This window comes from Triturus cristatus, chromosome 4_1 (genome assembly GCF_964204655.1).
Source record: "Triturus cristatus chromosome 4_1, aTriCri1.1, whole genome shotgun sequence".
Taxonomy (NCBI): Eukaryota; Metazoa; Chordata; class Amphibia; order Caudata; family Salamandridae; genus Triturus; species Triturus cristatus.
This window is the reverse complement of record NC_140585.1, coordinates 56951013-56966130: the sequence shown is the minus strand read 5'-3', so window position 1 is coordinate 56966130 and position 15118 is coordinate 56951013. Positions and strand designations below refer to the sequence as shown.

General features: G+C 42.0%; 1 pseudogene across 1 annotated transcript in view; it reads left to right on the top strand.

The window, feature by feature from the left end:
- The first annotated feature begins 6694 nt into the window (after positions 1–6694).
- LOC146839488 (uncharacterized) overlaps positions 6695–15118 on the top strand; it is a 76266-nt pseudogene continuing 67842 nt past the window's right edge. The window contains exon 1 of the transcript XR_014981089.1: positions 6695–6889. The product of XR_014981089.1 is annotated as an uncharacterized LOC146839488 (transcript). The remainder of the gene's footprint in view (positions 6890–15118) is intronic.

Sequence of the window (15118 nt, the reverse complement as noted above, 5' to 3'; positions counted from 1 at the left end):
CTCCTGGAATCTCCCTCATGGGGTATTCTGTTGCTACCTTTCCTTTTTCTCTAACCGGAAATGCTGAAGCTGCCTTCTCTGAGACATCATCACGCTTTTTATACCACTTACTTCTCCATTTATCCACATCTCCCCATTTTCTTAATAGAATGATTATGTCCTTAATCTCACCTATCCGTCCTGTGGTATTCAAATTTTCAATATCCTTTTCAGTGAAATCAACTCGATAAGGTTTTTGTAATGCCTTTACCTTCTCAATATCTATTCCCATTTCATTCGCAACTTCTCCTAGACTTTCATGCAGGTTTTTCGCTCTCCATGTCACACTTTTACACAGGAACAATAATTCCTCATCCTGATAGTTTTTCAATTTTTCAATAGGGATAGTTCCTACTATTAATTCTTCTAATACCATTCGTAATTTGGCCACATCTATTGACTGGGATTCTTTATCTTTTTTCTGTAACCCTCTGAGCCATTCACTTAATTCTTCTACAGATGGTCCTACTGGGTTTTCTACACTGACTTGTTCTGGAATCCTTTGGGGTTCAAACAATGTTTCCACCGTCATTCTACTCTTTTCTGCATAATTCTGAGTTACAAATGGATTATTTGAAACACTCGGTTCAAACATATTTATTGTCGGTCCCCATGGATTCTCATTCTGAGTCTGTTCAGGGCTCTCAACCAAATTATGGCTTCTATACTGTACTGTCAAACAATGTTCGCTCTCTTTTTGTTTCTCAAATATGGGCATTACGGGACCTATGGTTACCGGAACTGTTACAGCTTCTAGATTTTCGGTCAATTCTCTTATTTTCTCTGTTAATTCTAGAGTGGTTTTGGCTAATTCTGCAGAATTTTCTCCATTTACTCTATTTTCTGTCTGTTTTTTTACCTCTCTCACGGAGTTACTTTTCCCTAATTCTGGTGACATAGTCTCTGTTTTAATGGTTCGTAATGTTTCTCTCATTGGGTCACTTGGTGACAATGCTTCTGGTTCTGGTCGATATGGTGGTGGATTCTCATAAAACACATCATCAAGAACATCATCTTCCGATTCATTCGCTTCGTACCCACTCGATTCTACGTTATGCCTTTTTTCTACGCACTTTCTTCCGCGATTCTCTCCTACTGATCTTATGGGAAACACACCCTCAGTCATGCTTGCATTTTGCCACCATTTCATTCGATCATCATGTGTCTCATGTCCGTATGGTCTGCCAAATAAATGCCTATATCCTCTACCATTTCTTTGTCTTTCTCGTTCATGCATCTCGTCTTCCCACTCTGTCAATGCCTCAAATTGCGTCGGTCTAGGTCTTGGTTCTAAATACATCATCTTCTCTCGTAGATTCCTTAAAACAGCCAAATTAAAGGAACCATATTCTGGAAATGCCAGGACTCCATCGTCCTTGGTATATTTTACCCAATTGTCTATCCAAATACAAGTATGGTACCCATATTTCGCAATCATCAAAGATGCGGGGGTTTTCGGTGGAGGAAGTAACTGTCCTTCCCTAGTTTTGACCTGTTTATCTTTCTTAAACCACTTCTTAATTCTACCAAACCACGACTTCTTCTCCTTGTCTGGTGGCTGGGAATACATTTTCTTGTTTTCCGTGTATCGCTAGTCTTTTCTACAACTGTACCGCTATTCTGTCCACTCGCAGCGCGACTCACGCTAACGCACCAATCAGGAGCGTCTACGTCACTGTCACAGTCCTCGAATCCCAGCGCGACTCACACTAACGCACCAATAGGGAGCGTTTACGTCACCCTGTATTTCTCCACTCCTAGCGCGGTTCTACACTAACGCACCAACCCGGAGCATTTCACGCCTCTGACCTACTGTCCAATCCCAGCGCGGTCGTTCTGACGTCAGCAGCCGCTGCGGCAGCTCTGCTCCTGTCTACCCCTCCTTTACAAGTCCGCTCAGTGAACTTTTATTGCAACTTTTACAATTCCATTAGTAACAACACAAAAACATCTCCATTGTCCGCTTCGCTAAACAAAGAACAGCAATAGACCTTTCTCACGAGAATTCCGTCTTTCTCGAGAACAGCGCTTACCTCTGCCCTACTACGGAATTGTTACTTCCGTTGATAAAGTAGCACATCCCTCTACCTTACCCTTCTAACAAGCATCAACTAACCGTTTCTCTAGAATTAAGACACCTAATTAGAGACCCAATGCGCCTGAGAAATAACACTAAAGTTTCGCCATTAATTGGAATGCTTTTTTCATGCACACACTATCATGCAGGGAAAATGTAGACCATTCACACAGAATCCTGTCTTTCCCGAGAACAGCGAACAGTCTGTCCTACTACAGAAGTATAACATACGTTAACAAAGCAGCGCTTACCTCTCCTTTGTCCTTCTAACAAGCTCAGAGAACACCTGCTACCTTTTCAGTGATAAGCGTTATCGGTATGCCATATGGTTTCCTGGTACCTAAGACCAAAATTTCACAGGTAACCCTTTGCTATCATACACACTTCTCCCACACAGAGAATATTTCTAATGGCAACACACGACGATGCTACCGAATCGAACCCAGACAATGCGCTGTGCAACTTCACCTGTCACACGTTTCTCCTGTGTACCTACGGGCAACCACAATTCCGTCTTTCCCGAGAGCAGCGCTTACCTCTGCTCTACTACGGAACTGTTACAAACTTCCGACTTCCTACATCCCAGAAGCCGTGCAAACAACATAAAACTCGATGCGACTCAACATCAAATGTTAGTACATAAACCAATATCAATCAATAATCAATAAGCTATTTACAAGCAATAATCACCAAAATCAAAACCGTAGCTAACCATATCTCTGCTACCAAGAAAACTGATGCAGCGTGGAATACAAAATCCCTCTTTCCGTCACAGACCATATATCACATAGACACACTCATTCACTATTTTCGCTGGTGGGGCCTATAACACCAACATTTATTCTCTATTGGTCTGTGCTCCTAAGGAGGTGATTATTCCATTCGCTGTAATGGAAGGAAATACCTGTTTGTCCCCAATGAGCGATAGATCCACCTAACCTTCTTTCCCTCATTAAGACCTAAACATCACCATTAGTATTCCTTCCACGTAAAGGCCATGGATCAGCTAGCTGCTGATTAAGGTGGTTTCTAAAATCTATAATTTCTTTACATTAATACATTTTCTCAACAATAATAATGACCCAACACAGTTCTGTAATAATTCATTTAAATTTTATCTAAAATAGGAAATAAACCATTGATTAATTAAGCAGCTTGACCATCATATTTACCTATTCTAGCTAAATGTCGTCTTCTAAGTCAGAGTTTTGGTCAACAGTTCAGTCTGTCAAAGAAAATGGAAACAGCTGTCCTGCAGTGTCACTGTCCTCTCCGTCAGCATAACGTCAGGAAATCGAAAATCTGTGGAAGGGTCTCACTCACAACCTCTCTATTTTACCATATTTTATAGTAAAGTTATTGCAACAAGTAACAAGTTTTCGGGTCACAGTTCTTCTGATTGGTTGGTTTGGTACAGTCTTTTAAGGTTCCCATAGGCATCTTGCCATGAGGTCATCAAACTTGTCAATTCTGGTTTTTCTGGAAGTCCTTTGTCTGTAAGGTTGGCACCTCTCCCGGTATAACCTTGATGGGTACAGTCTGGCTAGGGTCAGAGGAAGGCCACTGCTGCTGCTGGTGACGCATGCGCACTTCACCCAGAGATTCAGTAGCGTTGTTCGTCATTACAGACACGGAAGGCAGCCATCTTATGGCAGGCCCGAATGGTCAACTTAAGCAAAGAAACACAAAAACGTAATTAATACATGGTAATGACTATTAAAATGTTATTCCCTCGCTAAACCCTCTATGTGTGTGTATTTATCTAGCAGAAAGCAACAATTAATGCAGGTTATACTTATTTTATAAGGCACAAATCACAATTACATCACGAAAGCAACATATAACATGCAAATTCTACTTATCTATTATTAGTATGCGTACGAAAATTAGTTTACACATTAATTAGGCCATATGAATGCAGTTCCCACGTGTATTTCTTATATTAGTAAGGTTGGTCAATTAACACAGCAAACAATTAGTACGATTACTATTAATTAATTATTCTTATTAATGTAAACATGCAAAATGGAGAGGGTATACAATTTTTAAAGAAAACCCCACTCCAGCAATGTCAGACATTTGCAAAAGCAATTTTACCAAACTCATCCGCCCGTTTCAACACTCAGTTCCCTTATCAACATTGCTATCCCCGTGCACCCATGCCGTTACTTGTGTGTGAATGCAGCTCAAGGGGGGGCTTTAAATAATTCTGCACCCGTACACAACATAAACCACCTCGTGAGCACGCTTACATATATCCCTGATTTGCCATGCACAAAACACAGACTGTGTCCCTTCGACACTCCCCCTTCCAGGAACATAACTCGTTTCCTCCCAGCCCCTCCCCGCGAACGGACACTGTCAGATTTGTACCCTCACCATAAACATCCCCACCACCTTCCGCCAAGACTCACCTGACACCACTAGGGCCTCGTTGTGTCCTACCGTGTGGCAATTTCCCAACTCCTCTAACGGGGCTCTGGGCGAAGCTCTGAAACGGAGACTGTGGATCGGTCTGTTGGAAGGGTAGGATTGAGGAGAAGGGGCTTGTATCCATTTCGATACAAATGGTACTAATATAAAGATCTTCTGTCCAGCGACATGAGACGTATGAGGTGTAGACTGGCTAGCTAGGGTGGACTCTCCGTGTAGCAGGTCCGGGGCGGGGCTGCAGCCTTTTCCACAACAAGCTTCCCGAGGCGCTGCGCAGAGTATGGCTGCCAGGAGCTCACGGCTCGTAGTCACAGCGGCACGTGCTCGACCGGGTTGATCTGCTCGTGCCGATTAGCCAGACAACTGCTGTCAGGGGTAGTGCGCAGATGCGGTTTGTGCATGCGCGGGGTCAGCGACTATGTCAGAGTCAGGGCGCATGTCTATTGGCTGTTGCCGTGTGTCCCGGTGCATCCCCAGGCCCCTCAGGCCATTCAAGGCATTACCTACAACTAATGGAGCTCGAGAGCGCGCGTAGAGAGGGGATGGGACTTTAGGTCACTCTCAGGGTCGGCAGACAGTAAATACCTCACAGCAAAAAGAGAGTTTTCTTTTACGATGCAATTATGGTACATACAACGAAATTCAAATGTGACGCAATACGATGATGCCGATTATATACAAGTTGTTACTTTAGGAAAGCAGATACACAATGTATTTTTTTACGCAAGTGAAGTCGAAGCTTTATTGAACAAGCACGGTCGGCTTTCACTTTCGTCCGTAGTGAAAGCTTTCTTGTCTTTATGGGGCCATGTGTTTGAGACACATGGCCCCATAAAGATAAGAACGCTTTTGCGATGACAGTAAGTCAAGTGAGCCAGTCCAAGTGGGACGGCTCAAATAGTGAAAACTGTATGTCAGCAAGTGCTCTTTCCCAATGGCTGGCCGCTGTTTAGCATAAATGGTGACGCCAGCTAATGGGAAAGAGGGGCGGGGCTTAAAGCCCGATACTGACACTGACCCTAAATCATTAAATCTCCCCAGCGAGATTACGCCAGGCTCAACCTAACAATCTCTTAATGAAAACGTTGTCAACGGTCTTCTTCCTCTCCTACCTCTCGCAGTGTACATGCTGGCTGATTGATCAACCAGTAGAGCCCAGTTGTATTGTGTTACGCTGTTTAAAGAGACTATGGGGCTCATTTATGAGCCCCTGCGTCACTTTTGTGCCACAGGTGCGTCACTTTTTGTGACGCACCAGTGGCTTAAAACAATCGCCATGTTGCGCCATATTTACGAAGTGGCGCATCTAGGTAGATGCGTCACTTCGTAAACCCCTGCGCTACATTATACCTGTGCCAGGTATAATGTATGCAGGGTGGGCGTACCCCCGCAAGAAAGGGTCGTAGGAGTGGCGCAGCGTCACTTCTAGGACGCCAATGCGTCAAAACCTTACGCCTGCCTCATGGCAGGCGTAAGGGTGACGCAGGCACTTTCACATGGGGCTTGCTGAAACCTTAGCAGCTATGATAAGGAATAACCTCAAAACACAGGAAGATTAGAAAAAGTCTGTTCTTTTAGTTTTCGCTTTGACATATGACTTATTCCACACTGTATTTGGTCTGGTGTATAAAATTGCTTGGTATTTTTACTTTGTTATGTACCATGATGTGCATTGGAAAAAATAAAGCGTTAAAAAAAAAAATGAAAAATGAATAGGCTGACCAGTTTAATTGCACCACTAACACGTATTCTCATATATTTAATGAAATATAAACTCACTTCCACTTGACAATTTCTGTAAATACTCTTTAGTCCTCTGCATCAGTGTTTTGAAGATGGTCATATGAAGACAAGCTGTAAATACTTTTTTACAGCAGCAACCAAGGGTGAGACCCTGTACGTGGACTGTGTGTATCTTAAAAACATTCATTTCTGTGACATCTAACCACCCAGATATTTCCTGCCACAAAATGCTTGTTTGCGTATATTCACTCCTGGAGACTGGATGTGAAGGTTCTTTAAGTAGGCAGCAGAGGGCGCGCCTCGCCTGCTGATGAAATCCACTGAACACATTGTATGAAATGGAGAAGGGTGTCCTGTTCCAGGTCAGCGGTGGCAGAGACAGTACAAGCAGCAGATGTTGACATCTTTCCTGCCTCTCCCTCTGTGTCCAGCCTGCTGCAGAGGAGGAAGGACGCCCTGGCTCTATGTGCAGTTATCTTCATCTTCAGATCCTCATAGACCCTCCTCCTCCTACCCCAGACCCCAAATCTGCACCTGCCCACCCCAGCCATAGGAGGAGGAGAGAGCCTGGACATGTCTGCACAGGTTTCTGCTCAGGTAGGAGATTGTCAGCACCTTGTGCTGTGTTTGTAGAAATAGACTGAATGATCCTGAAAGAAATCTCTGTCAGGAGCCGGGCTCTTCTATCCAGAGACCTCTGGGGGCCTTTCCGTCCGCCCTGGGGGTGTTTGTGGTCATCATTTGTTTTAAGGACAGGATCTGTGCACTGCACAGCATCTTAATGCACTGTGAGAAATCTGTGCACACTGCACTGCATTTCACTGCACTATGAGAAATCTGTGCATGCTGCACTGCATCTTACTACACTGTGAGGAATCTGTGCACACTGCACTGCATTTCACTGCACTATGAGAAATCTGTGCATGCTGCACTGCATCCAGGTAGGAGATTTTCAGCACCTTGTGCTGTGTTTGTAGAAATAGACTGAATGGTCCTGAAAGAACTCTCTGCCAGGAGCCTGGCTCTTCTATCCAGAGACCTCTGGGGGGCTTTCCGTCCGGCCCTGGGGTTGTTTGTGGTCATCATTTGTTTTAAAGAGAGGATCTGTGCACTGCACTGCATCTTAATGCATTGTGAAAAATCTGTGCACACTGCACTGCATTTCACTGCACTATGAGAAATCTGTGCATGGTGCACTGCATCTTACCCCGCTGTGAGGAATCTGTGCACTACACACTCCACTGCATCCTAATGCACTGTGGCAGATCTGTGCACACTGCACTTTACTGCACTCTGATGAATCTGTGTCACCACAATGCTTCTTACTGCACTGAGGAATTTGTGCCACTACACTGCATCTTACTGCACTGTGAAAAATCTGTTCACATTACACTGCATCTTAGCGCTCTATGAGAAATGTGTGCACACTCTTTGCTAGGCTCTTGCTGTCAGTTTGTTGACTTGCCCACCTGTACCCCTGTGTCAGAAGCATGTCCCCCAGGCAGTTGAACATCAAGGCTCTCCTCCTGCCCCATGCCCCTTTGCCCCTGTTTTCATATCTCAGTCTAGGTAAAGCCTCAGTCATTTCAATAGGTTCCAGCGGCATAGGTTGGCTTATAGCATTATCTGCTGCAGAGGTTGTGTGTCTGCTGCAGGGATTGTGTGTATGTGTGTGTGCACTGACCTTGGGTCTGCCAGGTAGGAGGCCTTTCAAGCTGTGGAACGTAGGTGTCTGTGTTTTTGATGTACCTCTGCAGGTTGGATGTGTGTGCATATGAACAGGGTAGAGTTGTCTTTGCAGGCTGTGTGTGTGTATGAGGCGTATCTACAGTGTGTCTTTTTGCAGGGTGTCAGTCTTAGCAGATGTTGGCGGGACTGTCAGTCACTCTTCTTGGCCTCCTCTCTGTACAGGAATCTTTAGGATCACTTGCTGTAAGAGGGTCTGCTCTGTGCAGAATAGTCAGGTGCGACTTGGTACACAGCAGACGTCCGAGCAAAGTCATGTGTGAAGTTCTAGTTCTGCCACATAGTTTGGAAATATTAGGCATCTTTGAGTGAGACTTCAGCACGACTTCCAAATATGTGAGTGATTACAGGCACCCAGGGCTGCTTGTATGACAATGCTACAAGGGGTTGCCGCACTCTCTCATCAACGGTGTGTTGGTGAGGATTGTGCTATGATATGAAGCCTACATGAAGGATTCCAAGAGACCCTTGAAGTCATTCTGCTCTAGTTGTCACTTCAGCAGGAAGGGGAGAACAAGATGAGCGAGCAGAAAAAGCAAGAAGAGGCCAGAGAAGAGAAATAAGAGGGATACAGAGAGAAAACACACGAAGGGTGGAGAAAAGTAATTAATAGATATCTGCCAAAATATGAAAGAAAGAAAATTGTACGGGAGGGAATGAGAGTTCTAAAATATGGCCAGGAAAAGAAATGTAATAAACATTATTTATAAATTGCCAAAAGTTGAATTATATTTCAGGAGCTAAAAATGTGATTTAAGTTTGACGTGAATGTGAGTCTTCAAGTGTTATCGGTGTAATGTGCTGTTTAGTGGGACCAATACTTCAACCAACTTCATATCTTTAGATCTGGGACTTAATCCCAATCACCAAACGATATAAATTAACCAAAGGGAGGGATCAATGTATTTTCGGGTTACCAATCTCAGCTCAAGTGAGATAGTTAAGAGGTCCCAGGTTCCAACCGTCCTCCTTTATAAATGTGTTTATGCACATACTGCACAGATCTGTGTTACCTTTGTATCAAACATACCAATCCTAATAAATTCTGTTGGAGGTGGCCCTTTCTAGGGTGCTTTCCCTCAACTTTTTTTTTGCTTTTGTCCCTCCTGGTTTTCCGCTGATCTATGTAATAGCCCAAGGACTTTGATTGCTTTTTACACTGCAATTCAGTGCCAAAGTGATGTGCTTGGCATAAACATACTGGTGATTAGCGTATACATGATTGGCTAAATTGAGTTTGCTTTAGTCCATTGTCTAGGGGTAAGACATATACCTAGGGCATGTAACTCAACACCTCCTGCGTGGGCCTGCAGAACTGGTTGTGCCACCCACGGAGGTAGTTCTTCAAATGTGCCACAGATTTGCCATGACGGGGTCTGTGTGCGCAGGTTACTGTTACTAGGCTTGGCATTTAAGAAGACGCTTGCCAAGGTCCTGCATGTCTCTTGCTATATCTGAGTACTCCCTGGGAAAGGGTGCGGTGTCGGGAAGAGGTAGGGCATGTGCGTGTGTACGCTACATACACTGGTAATGAATGGCACCGAGTAGTATGTTTGGTACAGTAGGGCCTGTTCCTCGTATTGGATTGGCCTGAGGGATCCGTGGAAAGGCTATTAAGCTGAATTTCCTGCATGCAGAAGAGGGTCAGTATATTGTTTGTTATCGATGAGTTCGTAATGACGAACCTGCTCCGGTGGTGCGAGTGAATTTGACATTATGACAGTGGAAATACCACTTTGGGAAAGTGGGAATGCGTGTACTCATGGCTCTGTATGCCTATCTGCCTGTCTCCAGTTCACAGCTGGCTGCTGGGGGGATGGCTACATCTGTGTATTTCTGATAAGACAGCCATAAACTAAGGACTTAATGTATACTGTAGACCTCTCACTCTGAGGGGACTTCCTGTGTTGGTTAAGAGGGGGTGGAATTGGCACCTGCATTCCAAGTGGCAGGGTTGTGGCCCCACTAAAGATACTGATCAAGCCTCCCAGGGTAGGATGTCAGACATGACAACATTTAGAGAGGGCCCGTGCATTTCAAAGGTGGCCTTTTGAGCTGATCTCATCTTCATAGGTCATTGTGGGTATAACCACTGGGCCTCTGCCTTTAAGAGTTAGAGACGCTTTGGGGATTGGAAACATACTATGCTGGTTCGATGCTGGGACATCAACAAGAAGAACTATTGGGGCAGGGGGGCTGCAACTGGATTATCTGCTGACTTGTGGTGGTCTGGGGTTTATTGTGCTATAGGAAGGGGACTATCACTTGGGGGATTTTTCCTGGATGTTGCTGGCCTGCAGCTAATTGCCAACTGTCGTGGCCTGGGTCCCCAAGCACTCTCCAAGGGCTGGTTGACTGGCCTCCTGTCCACGAGTTCCCAGGGACAGAAAAGATCTCCCCATTTTCACACGATGGTAAGGACTGCGCAGAGTGCGGCGTAAATGGTTGGAAGTGATTGTCGTTGGGACAAGGACCCTCCTGACATGTGCAGTGATCAGACTGTTCCAAAAAGTAAGCTGGTGACATTCAGTGGCACAACTGAGGTGGCCGTAGCGTAACGGGTTCGAGGAGTGTGGGGGAAGTTTGCTGAGTCCAATGGGCCCCAGCTTACAGCCGGAAATATCTGCTAGTTCACATTCGTTAGCGTGTGGTGTCCGAGCAGTGTTGAGAGAAGTTTGCAGAGTCCGCAATATCCAAGCTGGCAGCATAGACTGTGTCCGTCCTCCAGATTGGGAGGACGACAGTGCCTGACATCGCGGCCTCAGTCTGAGGTCACCGGCTCCCTCTCGTCGGGCCCACGCCACAAGGTACTATGTTGTTAAGGATAGCGTGACTGGAGGTCTCGTCATGCCTTGTATGCACCCACGACTGGCTCCCTGGAGCAGCTGTAGCTCCCACCTCCGCCAGAGGCGAAATCATTCTCCAAATTGGGAGCGCGCCAGCTTCTGGTGTTGCAGTCTTTTTCCTGTGGGGAGGATAGTGATCCCGCACTCGTGAAGGTGCCACTGGGTGCCTGAGGACCTGATCTGGATGGACGAAAACACGTAACTGTTTCCTTCCGCTTTAGGTGGTCCCTTAACATAATCAAAGTGTCGACAGCAAGAGCAACGTGTATCGTTGGCTGGTGTCGTTTGAGTGGCTGAGGGGCTAAGTCATAAGGTGTAGCGAGAACCTGTGAATACCTCTGAACAGCCTGGATATTTGTTTCTGTCGCTTTTAATGTGGAAGGGATACTTGTATTGTGAACACCTCTGGAAATATACACATGGGTGTATATTGCTTAGAAGGCTGAAGGGATAATGGTGCAAGCGAAGACCCAGGACAATTACATATATGTTAATGTCGTTCTGCTGCTAATGGAAGAGTTTGAAAATTTCATATAACTCTAAAGTGTATATCAGATGTGTATGCCGTTTTGATTTCAATGTGTGTGTAATACAAAGACCAGTGTTGTATACATACTGTGTGGAGTCTTTTTGTAGCATCCACAGGGTGTTACGAGGTTGAGGGTTATAATATAATAATAATCCACATTTGTAAAGCGCGAACAATCACCCGTAGGGGTCTCTAGGCGCTGGGGGCCGTCGGGAAGATTAAGCAAGCTATTGCCCAGAGTCACATGGTGCTGGGCTAATCTGCCACTGGCGCTGGGGATCGAACTGTGATCCCCAGATTCCGGAGTCAGTCGCCCTGGCCGTGGCGCCACACCTCTTCCAGTGGCAGTACTTTACACCTTGACCCTGAGGATAAGCCTGACTGCTCTGTGCCAAGCTATCCAAGGGTGGGCGTAGGTTATCCGACAAGTGTATCGTACTCATCCTATCTAGGACATTGGATTCTGCCTGGCTTTGATGCATCCCAGCCAGAAACCGCTGGCTCTAACAAATTCCTAATAATAAATACATTGAAAAAATATTTAAGCTGCACCAATTTTGCACCCAAGACCACCTCAATCAGTCCCAACTCTAGACATGTTTTTGAGGAGCCATGTCTTCAGCTTCTTGCTTAAATCAAGGAGTGAGGAGGAGGCTCTGATGTGTTGAGGGAAGTCGTTCCACACTTTAGGAGTGATGTATGAGAAGAGTAGTCACCGGATCGGTTTCTGTGTATGTGTGGGTGCGCAGTCAAAATATCGAGTTTTTTTTATCGACCTGCACTTATATCGAGTTTTAAATATCGGAGGGACAGAATATCGACCTTAAGGTAAGTAATATAGTTTTTGTTAATATCGAAGTAAGTAATATCATTTGCAATAATACGATGTCAATAATATCGACATTTATATTAGTGTTATGTATTTTAGTATATATTTTATATGTATGTGTTTAATATTTTTTGTTGTTTTTTATTTTTAAATATATGTATTAAACATTTTTAAGTTAATTATTTTTTTTAAAGTATTATTTTGCGTTTTTGTATTGTAGCGGGTTGCGGGTTTATAGGGGAATAGGGTGGGAAGTAATTTAATTATAATAAATTAAATAATATTTTTTTGAAATTATTAATTATTTTAAATTAAATTTTGCGTTTTAGTTCCGTAGCGGATTGTGGGTTTATAGGGGAATAGGGTGGGAAGTAATTTAATTATAATATGTAATTATTATTTATTTATTTATTGGTATTGATAACTAATTTATTTGTTATTGATTATTAATTGGTAATTAATTATTATTAATTGATTAATTGATAATTATATTATTTGTGTAAATATTTTTACGGAGTGGGTTGTGCGTTTATAGGGCAATATGGTGGGAAGTAATTTATTATAATTAATGTATTTTTATTTTTTTATTTATTGGTATTGATTTTTAATTTATTGTAAATGATTTATTAATTGGTAATTAATTAATAATTGATTAATTAATAATTATATTGTGTAATTGTTTATGTGCAGTGGGTAGTGGGTTTAAAAGGGAATAGGGTGGGAAGTAATTCAATTATAATTAAGTAATTATTATGTTTTATTTAATGGCATTGATAATTATTTTTTAAAAAATATTTATTAATTGGTAAATAATTTTTATTAATTGATTAATTGATAATTATATTAATTGTGTTAAACTATTTTATGAGCTTATTGTGTGTTTATAGGGGAATAGGGTGGGAAGTAATTTAATGTTATTTAAGTAATTATCATTTGTTTTTGTTTGGTATTTATTTAAAATTTTTAAGGATAGCAGAGAGTTTCAATTAACATACTTATTAATTATTTTTTTGTATTAAATTAAGTAACAAATTATTAAATTTTTACCCTGAGTGTTAGTAGTGCAAGCTTCCCTCATCTAGGTCACAACCAGTCAATAAAAAGTACATTTCTACCACATATGGAATATGTACAGCACATGTAGTAGTAGTGCAGCCTTCCCTGATGCACAAACATGAGCAGTGTAATCTTCTACAAGAAGCAGAACATGGACAGCACATACAGCAGTAGTGCAGCTTCACTTATCAATCAATCAAGAACATTTATAGAGCGCGCTACTCACCCGCGAGGGTCTCAAGGCGCGGGGGGGGTGCCATGTCTTCAGCTTCTTGCTTAAATCAAGGAGTGAGGAGGAGGCTCTGATGTGTTGAGGGAAGTCGTTCCACACTTTAGGAGTGATATATGAGAAGAGTAGTCACCGGATCTGTTTCTGTGTATGTGTTGGTGTGCAGTCAAAATATCGAGTTTTTTTTATCGACCTGCACTTATATCGAGTTTTAAATATCGGAGGGACAGACTATCGACCTTAAGGTAAGTAATATAGTTTTTGTTAATATCGAAGTAAGTAATATCATTTGCAATAATACGATGTCAATAATATCGACATTTATATTAGTGTTATGTATTTTAGTATATATTTTATATGTATGTGTTTAATATTTTTTGTTGTTTTTTATTTTTAAATATATGTATTAAACATTTTTAAGTTAATTATTTTTTTTTAAGTATTATTTTGCGTTTTTGTATTGTAGCGGGTTGCGGGTTTATAGGGGAATAGGGTGGGAAGTAATTTAATTATAATTATGTAATTATTATTTATTTATTTATTAGTATAACTAATTTATTTGTTATTGATTATTAATTGGTAATTAATTATTATTAATTGATTAATTGATAATTATATTATTTGTGTAAATATTTTTACGGAGTGGGTTGTGCGTTTATAGGGCAATATGGTGGGAAGTAATTTATTATAATTAATGTATTTTTATTTTTTTATTTATTGGTATTGATTTTTAATTTATTGTAAATGATTTATTAATTGGTAATTAATTAATAATTGATTAATTAACAATTATATTGTGTAATTGTTTATGTGCAGTGGGTAGTGGGTTTAAAAGGGAATAGGGTGGGAAGTAATTCAATTATAATTAAGTAATTATTATGTTTTATTTAATGGCATTGATAATTATTTTTTAAAAAATATTTATTAATTGGTAAATAATTTTTATTAATTGATTAATTGATAATTATATTAATTGTGTTAAACTATTTTATGAGCTTATTGTGTGTTTATAGGGGAATAGGGTGGGAAGTAATTTAATGTTATTTAAGTAATTATTATTTGTTTTTGTTTGGTATTTATTTAAAATTTTTAAGGATAGCAGAGAGTTTCAATTAACATACTTATTATTTTTTTGTATTAAATTAAGTAACAAATTATTAATTTTTTTACCCTGAGTGTTAGTAGTGCAAGCTTCCCTCATCTAGGTCACAACCAGTCAATAAAAAGTACATTTCTACCACATATGGAATATGTACAGCACATGTAGTAGTAGTGCAGCCTTCCCTGATGCACAAACATGAGCAGTGTAATCTTCTACAAGAAGCAGAACATGGACAGCACATACAGCAGTAGTGCAGCTTCACTTATCAATCAATCAAGAACATTTATAGAGCGCGCTACTCACCTGCGAGGGTCTCAAGGCGCGGGGGGGGGGGGTGCCAGGTCTTGAGGTGCTTCCTGAAGGAGAGATGGTCTTGGGTCAGTCGTAGGTGGGTGGGGAGGGAGTTCCACGTCAGGTAGGCGAAAGATCTTCCTCCGGTGGTGGTTTTGCGAATCCGTGGGACGGTGGCGAGGGCGAGGCTGGCGGAGC